Here is an 8,226-nt window from a genome sequence, read left to right as displayed (position 1 = left end):
TGATAGAGTCTCACATAATTCTTAGGGTTTCTTCATTTGTTTAAATCCTTTTATCTGATTTTTCCCTAGATAAATTGATATCAGGTGCTTTATCTTCAATCTCACTCATTCTGACTTCTGTTGCCTCAATTCTGCTCCTATGACTTTCTATTGAGTTGTCTAATTCTGAAATTTTTTTGTTAATCTTCTGGATTTCTAATTATTCTCTCTGTGGATTCTTGCAGCCTGTTAAATTTGTCATTATGCTCTTTTCTAATCTTTTTAATTTCCTCTATTGCGTGTTCCACGTTTTGATTAATTTCCTTCCTAATTTTTTGAAGAGTTCTGTATATTTATCTTTTGTATTCTGCCTCCGGTGAGTCCAATAAATTTTCCTCCTCTGGAAAAATTCTAGATTCTTTATTTTGGGAGCTTGCTGAAGCTATCATGGATTGCCTCTTTATGTGATTTGATATTGACTGTTGTCTCCAAGCCATCAATATATTTATTTACTTTATGTTTACTTACTGTGTCCTAGCTTCTTGTTTTGATATGCCCAAATAGGTTGCTTTTATGAGCTAGTTTCGTTATTCTCACCTTTGAAGCTCTAATGTCCTGTCACCAGGTGGTTAGATCTGTTACTGGTTATGTAAGCTCAGGAGTCTTCCCACTCCTCCTGTATAGATTCATTGCAGGTTCCCACGTAGATAGCCACCAAGTGTGTGGTGTAGGCTGTCACAGTCCTAGACAGGCATGGGTGATTGGGTAGGCACAGGCATCTGGCTGCAGCAGGGGTACACACTCTGAGCAAGGCAGGGGACTGATGGCTGCCTCCAAGTGTCCAGGAGGAATGCGTGTCCCTGTTCCCTAGAGCACATAGGTGGGTGGGTTTTGCAGCTGGACTATGAGCATCTAATGCTGTTGGCTTTAAGGACTGGGGGGCACCTCTTATTCGTGGGCCCCTCTCGCAGGTGTCTAGGTGGCATGGGTGGAGCCACCAGTCCTCAGGCCCCTGATGTGGGTAGCTGAAGACCTAGCTTAATGGGCAGAGCAGGTTCAGTGTCCTGAACCTGCCACTTCACAGCTGAAACATTTGAAGTTAGAGTTCCGGTATATACCCTGCTGTACTGCAGTAATGAGGGCCTACACTGATGAGATCAGCCCACACAAGTCTATGCAGGGGGAAAGGCACTCAAACCCGTGGATCCCTTATGCCTGTGCCTAGACAAAGGACCTGTACCTACCCTGGGTTCCTGGCTTAGGGGAGGCAGCAGTATATTTTTCCCATTTGTTAATTTGTTCACTCTCCAAGGCAGGGAGAATGGCTCCGGGCATGTGACGGATCCTACTTCCAGCCCAGGGGGCTTGGCAATTGCTGAAGCCGGTCCGGGACCCAGTGCAGAGCAGGGAGTGGGGAAGTAAATGCGAGAGAGGTTTTTCCCTAAGGGGGTGTTTTTGATCTGCACGTGGTAGGCCATACACAATTACTTATCTTTTGCCAGATGAAGAACTGCTTCTCACTGGTTCTGGGTGGCCATGTAGGCTCTCTGGCATGGATCTCTCCCGATGTGGAAAACAGGCCTCTCAAGGACTGCCGCTTGCCTGCCTCACCTCTCACCCATGAGCTGCTCAGGCCTAAAGGGCTCAGGCTCTCACTAGGTCAGGTCTGGCAACTCCTCGCTGCTTCCAAACCATCTCCCCCTCCCCCTGCACTCAGTCCAGTTCCTCAACTCTGCCTTTTATGTTCAGGGTTCCCAGATTGCCATATATAATCGAATCACTTGTTTTTTCGGGTCTTTGTTGTAAGAGTTCCACCGGAAGCGTCGACTACTCCGCTATCTTGGCCCCGCCTTCTGAATGCTACTAAATTTTAAGTTCTCACTCACAGTGACCCCCCAGGAGGAATGGCCATACATGTCTGTCCATTTTGAGATGGTTTAAATTCTTCACAAACTTTGCAAGAACAGTATAAAAACTCCTAATCCTGTCACCTAGTTTTCCCAATTGTTACATTTTGCCACATATGCTCTGCCGTCTATATCTGTATCTTTGTCTTGTCTATGTTTGTGTCTATATCTGTGTCATCTATCTATAAACAAACAATTGCCATGGAGTCAACCTGACTCATGATGACCCCATGTGTGTCAGAGTAGAGCTGTGTTCTGTAGGGTTTTCAATGGCTGATTTTTTGGAAGCAGATCACAGGCCTTTCTTCCAAGGTGCCTCTGGGCAGACTCAGACCACCAACCTTCTAGTTAGCAGTGAACATGATAACTACACCGCCCATGGACAATATCCATGTCTGTCTGTCTCTCTCTCTTTTTATCTCTTGTTGCTTCTAGGCCCACGCAACGGACAGAGCTAAGAAATAGATGTATGTAAATACGCATGCATAGACAGGCATGCGCACACACACCCACAGACACACACACACTTACGTCTACTTGTATGTCTCTCTAGGAGCATGTATTTAAACCCTGTGAGTTCTCGTTGGTAACTCAAGTTCCAGCCTGGCCCCTCAGAGTTCCCCTAGCCTTTTCCATCAGTATTTGTCGCCCCTCTGACAGCAAGAAGCCAGCCCTGTGAGGCTCCATATACTCACTTATTAAATATCTCCTGGCCTGCTGCTTCCTAGGACCCTGGCCTGCTGCTACCTCCAGGAGAAGGGGAGGGATGGGAGGGTAAGTAATCTCGATATAGTAAAACTAAAGCAGTACCTGGAGATTTTGTTTCCAGCATCAGGGCAGAGGAGGTACCTTGAAATTCTCTTCTGGTGAAAAACACTAAAAATACTGCGGGGAAAGCCTTTCAAACCCTCCCCACCCCCCTTAAAGGGTAGGCCAACCTGCCAAGGCAGAAGGCAGAAGCACCAGCAGGGTGCCCTCCAGGCAAAGGAGGCCACTTATCTGGAGCTTTCTGTGGTGCCCTGTCCTGGAGTGTTGACCACGGGAGGGTGGAGAGACAACAGGATGAGCCTGCCCAGGGGGTGAGTTGGGGCCCCAGGTGGGGAGACCCCTGCCCCCAGGGTGTAGTACGGGCAGGGGCTTGCCTTAACGCAGTCCTGGGTTGGCCTGTCCCTGCCCAACCTTTCTGGAAGATTCTCCCAGACCTCAGAGGGCACAATTACACAAAAGAACGGAAACCAGGTCTTGGAGGCTTGAGAAGGCTGGAGTGCAGGATCCTCAGATGCTGGGCTGTGAAGGCAGGGTCAGTGGGCTGGTTCGGGCCCTGAGGACCCCGGAGGGCTGTGCCCCGAGGGCAGGGATAAGGGGTCTGGGCTCCACAGGGGTACAGCAGAGACTATGGTTTGGGGGACTTCCCTCACCTCCCCCATTATCACGCTTGTCCCTCTTGCCCATTCCCCTATCTCCCTCTCACCTCCTTACCCTTCCTGAGGAGGCCATCCCTGGTGCCGTCCCCACCAAGGAGGGCATCCCCAGCTACCTGGCACCCACTTGGTGCAGCCCAGGCAGTGCCCCCAGCCTGCAGAGTGGCCTAGTGGACTCCAGGGGGCATTGCTGCCCCTTGCATGAAACTTGACCTGTTTCCTTTTATTATTGCTTCACCCCATGCCCTGTGGGTGCAGTGGTTAAGCATTTGGATGCTTATCAAAAGGCCAGCAGTTCGAATCCACCAGCTGCTCCTTGGAAACCCTATGAGGCAGTTTTACTCTGTCCTATAGGGTCACTGTGAGTCAGAATCCACTCAACTGCAATGGGTTTGGTTTTTTGGGGGGTTTTCACCCCCAGAATGTACACTAGTTAACATTCTGTAGAAGTGATATTAAGGATTAATGCCTGTAACACAGACAACGCAGAGAAAACTACAAAGCATGTAACTCTCTGGCCGAGGTCTAAGAGCAGGACTGTGGCGGGTGGACGGGGGCTCCTGGGGTGCTCGGAAAGGCCTAGTGGAGAGTGAGGACCAAGGTCCTTTTGCCCCCTCCTGTCCTGGTGGTCTCCGTGTGTCAGGCCTCCTCAAGCCTCCTCATGGTCCTCCTGAGCAGTCCCCACCTGGGACACCACGGAGTTGGGGACGACTTTGGGAAGTCCTCCTTCTGAGACCCAAGGGCTCCATCTACTGCTGAGGGTAGGGAGAAGAGAAGTGATGATGAATAGGCATGAACTGTGATTAACTTAAAAAATAAAAACTATAACCCTGTCATAAAAAATGCACAGTCCAGCTAAGAGTAGAGGCAACTTCCGTGTGTGACTCCCCACACCAATTTCTCAAGAAATAGCAGAGAAATAAAGTACGAAATGTGGCAGCCACAAGTCAAGTGCCCATCACCACCCCCCCACACCAAGCATGATGATGTTAGCAAGCTGAGGGACAATAGTGTCAGGAAGGGAAGGGAGGGGAAGGAAGACCAAGAGATCACACACTGGGTGGGGGTGGGAGGAAGTCACTGCTGTGTAAGGTGTCCAGATCAATGCCAAGGAAGGGCAAGGCATGGGGAGAGGAATGGAGGGGGTGGGGGCTTTCAGACAAAGGCTCTCCTAAAACAGAGAACGCTCACTGTCCCTGTCACTGGGGAGTGGAGTAGCACAATCTGCCCCCTGGGAGCTGGAGGAGCCATTAGGCCCCAGAGTCCCCTCCCCACTCCCATGCATGCATCAGGCCCCTCTTCTACCCAGGAGGACTCTGCAGAGGTGATGGCAGAGACTTGAGGAGGGGGACAAATACCACTTGCACAGCAGCTTGTGGAAGAAAATGTCCAGCTCTGGGGATGGAGAGAAGGCAGAGGTTTCAGAGCGAAGGGAGTTCAGAGCCCTTCCCCCTCAGGTGAGCAGCCCCAGAGCAGCCACCAGCCCCACCTGCTCAGGGCTGTACCTTGACCAGTCCACAGCTGCCCAGGAGACAAGTCCAGAAACCTGACGTCAGGAGAAGACCACCTCTGGTGGTTTGCTTGGAAGGAAAGAGAAGAAGAGAAGGTAGAAGCTGACGTCGACTTGGGGAGGGCCTGACAGGGACCTCAGCCACCCTGGACTGAGTGTTCCAGCTCTGAGCCACCCTCCTGGGAAACCCCATAGATCTTGTCTCCACTGTCTCCATGGAGCGAGGAAGTAAGAAGGCCAGAGCACACCTGGAGCCTTTCCATTCTTTCACTACAAAGCTTTCCCAATCCCTGCTGGCCTTGGAGTCTCTGCCAAATGCAAGCAATGGTGGCTGATGCCCTTGCTATAGCAAGCTTTGAATAAATAGCTTCTGTTTGTTCTCATTTGGATTGTCATTGCATATTTCTACAGACCCATCTCCCCTCCCCCACAGACAAGTTAGAAAAGATGGAGAAGGGAAGAGAGTGAAGAAGTTCCCCAGAGGAAACACACCTGAGCAGTTTTGTCCAGGTGGAGGCAAAGTGGCTGGTTGACAGCAAGGGCTGACCAGCCTCTGTTGTATTCTCCCAGGTGAATTCTGGAGGCCTTTAAAGCTTAAGTTCCTCGGTTGTTTTGGAGGCAATGATGTTGAAGGCCATCGTGGTGCCAGGCATCCTCTTCAGCTGAACCCCATTGAGAGACCACCCAGGGAGTTTTCATGCCTCTGCCCTCCACTATATGAAGTCCTCCTGGCCCCAGTTGCCAGCCATGCACAGCAGCAGGCACTGGGGGCTGATCTTCATCCTCACGTGAAGTTTAGGGACCATGGCTCGGCCTCTGGAGGTTTCACCATCAGTCCTTACATTCAAGTTCATTCAGGTTCCTTCTGGCACAGCTGAAGACAGATTTCTTCTTATTATCTTGAAGAACCTTCCAGTGCCCCCCTGCGAGCCCTGGGTCATTCCAGAGGGAGAGATTGGGGTCACACCATAGGGAAAATTCTGCTGGTCACACACCTGTCAAGGTGCCCAGCATGCATGCAGTTTCTGTTGGACACATCCTGGGGGAAACTGGTTCTGCCTGGGGCTCCCTCCACCGGTGCGGTGATATGGTGGGCTAAGGAGGAAGCCATAGAGACATGCTGGACTTTTGGGCTGGGATCTGCACCTTACAGATACTCTTTGTGGGGCACAATCCAGAGGCCTGGGAGGGCTACGCTGGGGCCAAATTGGATTCCTGGTGCAGGAAAAGCAGAGATGGGGAGACTGAGGCAGAAACCCTGGAGGTCCTGGACTCTCTCACAGCTTGTATTTGCTATGCTGGATGGAGGTCTAGCCAAAGCTGGCCTCCAAATAAGGACATTCTTGCTTTGATTTGTGCTAGTTGAGAAGTCTTGCCATTCACAGGGCTGGTCTTCTCCTCCTCCAGGCTATATAGGGAGCTAGTGGTTTGAGCTCTGGTCCATCAGTAATTCCCAGATCTCTTCCGTGTGTAACCCGTGGACACCATCTACTCAGTTTGCCAGGGTCCTTGTAGTCAGTGAGCACCTCCATGTAAGCCTTTAGTTCATAATCTTTATGGCCCACATTCATCCATGGAACTTTCATGATTTGCTTTGAAGTGCCTCTCTTACTGGGATTGAGGATGAGACATTTCTTGAGCAGATTTTCACACTTCATGAACATATATAAGGGAACATGATACTTTCCATTCAGCATCTGCTCCTGCAGCTACTTGAAGTTCCGTCCATCAAAAGACAGGCATCTGCTGACAAGTGTATATACAATGACTCCCATGCTCCACATATCCAGTGTGCTTTCATTGTACTTTTTGCCCTGGAAGAGTTCTGGGGCATAATGATGAGGACTGCTACAAAAGGTATCCAGCTTTTTGCCAAAGGTGAATTCCTTGCTGAGGACAACATCTACAATCTTGATGTCACAACAGCATCCAAGAGCAGGTTTTCTGCTTTTAACTCTTTATGCTCACTAAAATTCTGGTGACAATACTGCACAGCAGACACTGGCAGAATTTAGCTTGGGTCACTGTTTCTTTCACATTTCCAAGAGCCACTAGGTAATCAAGCACTGGCCCCCATTATGTATTCCACATAAAAAGAAGAGTTTTCTCATTCTTGATCTGTTCAAATACCTGTGTTAGGACGATACGAAGTCTTCATTATTCTTACTTCATGGGAGAGTTTCCAAAGGCAGGAGGAGTTCTGTTTAGTCTTGATCCTGATGCTCAGGCAAGCTTGGATCAGGCTGGTCTGTGCTATAGTCTCTAACCTCAGGGCCGCTACCAATGGGTAAATTTTAATGAAAGTAAACAAAAGTTTTGAGATGAACCCTAATACTGGGTCAAGCTTGAATTCTGACTGATCCTACACTCTATCCCCAGGGTCCCTATAAAGGAATCTGCTGGGGCAGATTCTGACCCTGCACCAGGCTTAGATTTTGTCCAGCCTGAGATACAACCACTAGACTCAGAGCTACTTCCAAATACTGAAACAAGAGATAAGACTGGAGGTTGGAATGATTCCTAAGAGAATGGACAAAACAAGGGGAAAGACAAAGGGAAGAGAATGGAATTCATCCCAACAGAGTGGAGATCTTTAACCAGTTATTAAGAAATGGGAGGAATAAAATGAGTATCGATGGGGTCAAACAAGTTTTTCTTCGTGCAGCACCCTCACAGGTTGGGCAGTTGTTACTCAACAGTGAAGGATCCTAAACAAATCTGCATTATTCTCCTTAGTGAGGAGGGATTTAGAAAGGTGCAGGACAAATACGACAATGAGAAACCTGACTTCCTATTGCCTGGGGTGATACTCCCAAATCTTATTTTGTGAATTCCTATCACTAGCTTCTTGAGGAACCATATTAAAATAGATTGTGAGAGGCTACGTTATGATTGGTCTCATTGGTTTAGAATATAGCTAGTCCCTGACTTAGCATTAGAGTGACAATGAACTGCACTTATGATCATCCTTTTTTTGTACATCTTATTGTTAGTAATTTGTATGACATACAGTGTTGCAGCATGTAATGTGCTGATATTATTATTCTCAGATGTTCACTTGCAGGTGTTCGATATTATGATTTACTGATCAAAACACTGCCTGGTCTACAATGAAATCTGTGTCAGTGTGGGTGTAGGGAGTCATACCAGATAGAATGTTGGGCAATGTTCAACTCTAATGAATTACACTAGACAGTCATTAGGAGTCTGACTTCATTGTTCCGACACTGACGCTGACAAATAAAGATCGTATTATAAAGACACTGATAATAAAAGGCAATAATAATGAAAACTAAAAAAAAAAAAAATGGTATTCCACTTACATCAGAACCGACTTACGATGGAGTCATCGGAACGTAACCTTGTCTTAAGTCGTGGAGCACCTGTATTGTGAAATGGAGGAGAATGT

The 8,226-nt window shown here is 48.4% G+C and overlaps 1 pseudogene; it reads right to left on the bottom strand.

The window, feature by feature from the left end:
- Positions 1 to 6,260: 6,260 nt before the first annotated feature.
- Positions 6,261 to 8,167, bottom strand: LOC101353476 (serine/threonine-protein kinase MARK2 pseudogene; annotated as a pseudogene).
- Between the last annotated feature and the right edge of the window lie 59 nt (positions 8,168 to 8,226).

The sequence above is a fragment of the Trichechus manatus genome, unplaced genomic scaffold (assembly GCF_000243295.1).
Source record: "Trichechus manatus latirostris isolate Lorelei unplaced genomic scaffold, TriManLat1.0 scaffold00026, whole genome shotgun sequence".
Lineage (NCBI taxonomy): Eukaryota > Metazoa > Chordata > Mammalia > Sirenia > Trichechidae > Trichechus > Trichechus manatus.
The sequence above is the reverse complement of the archived record's forward strand: the minus strand, read 5'-3'. Positions and strand labels throughout refer to the sequence as shown.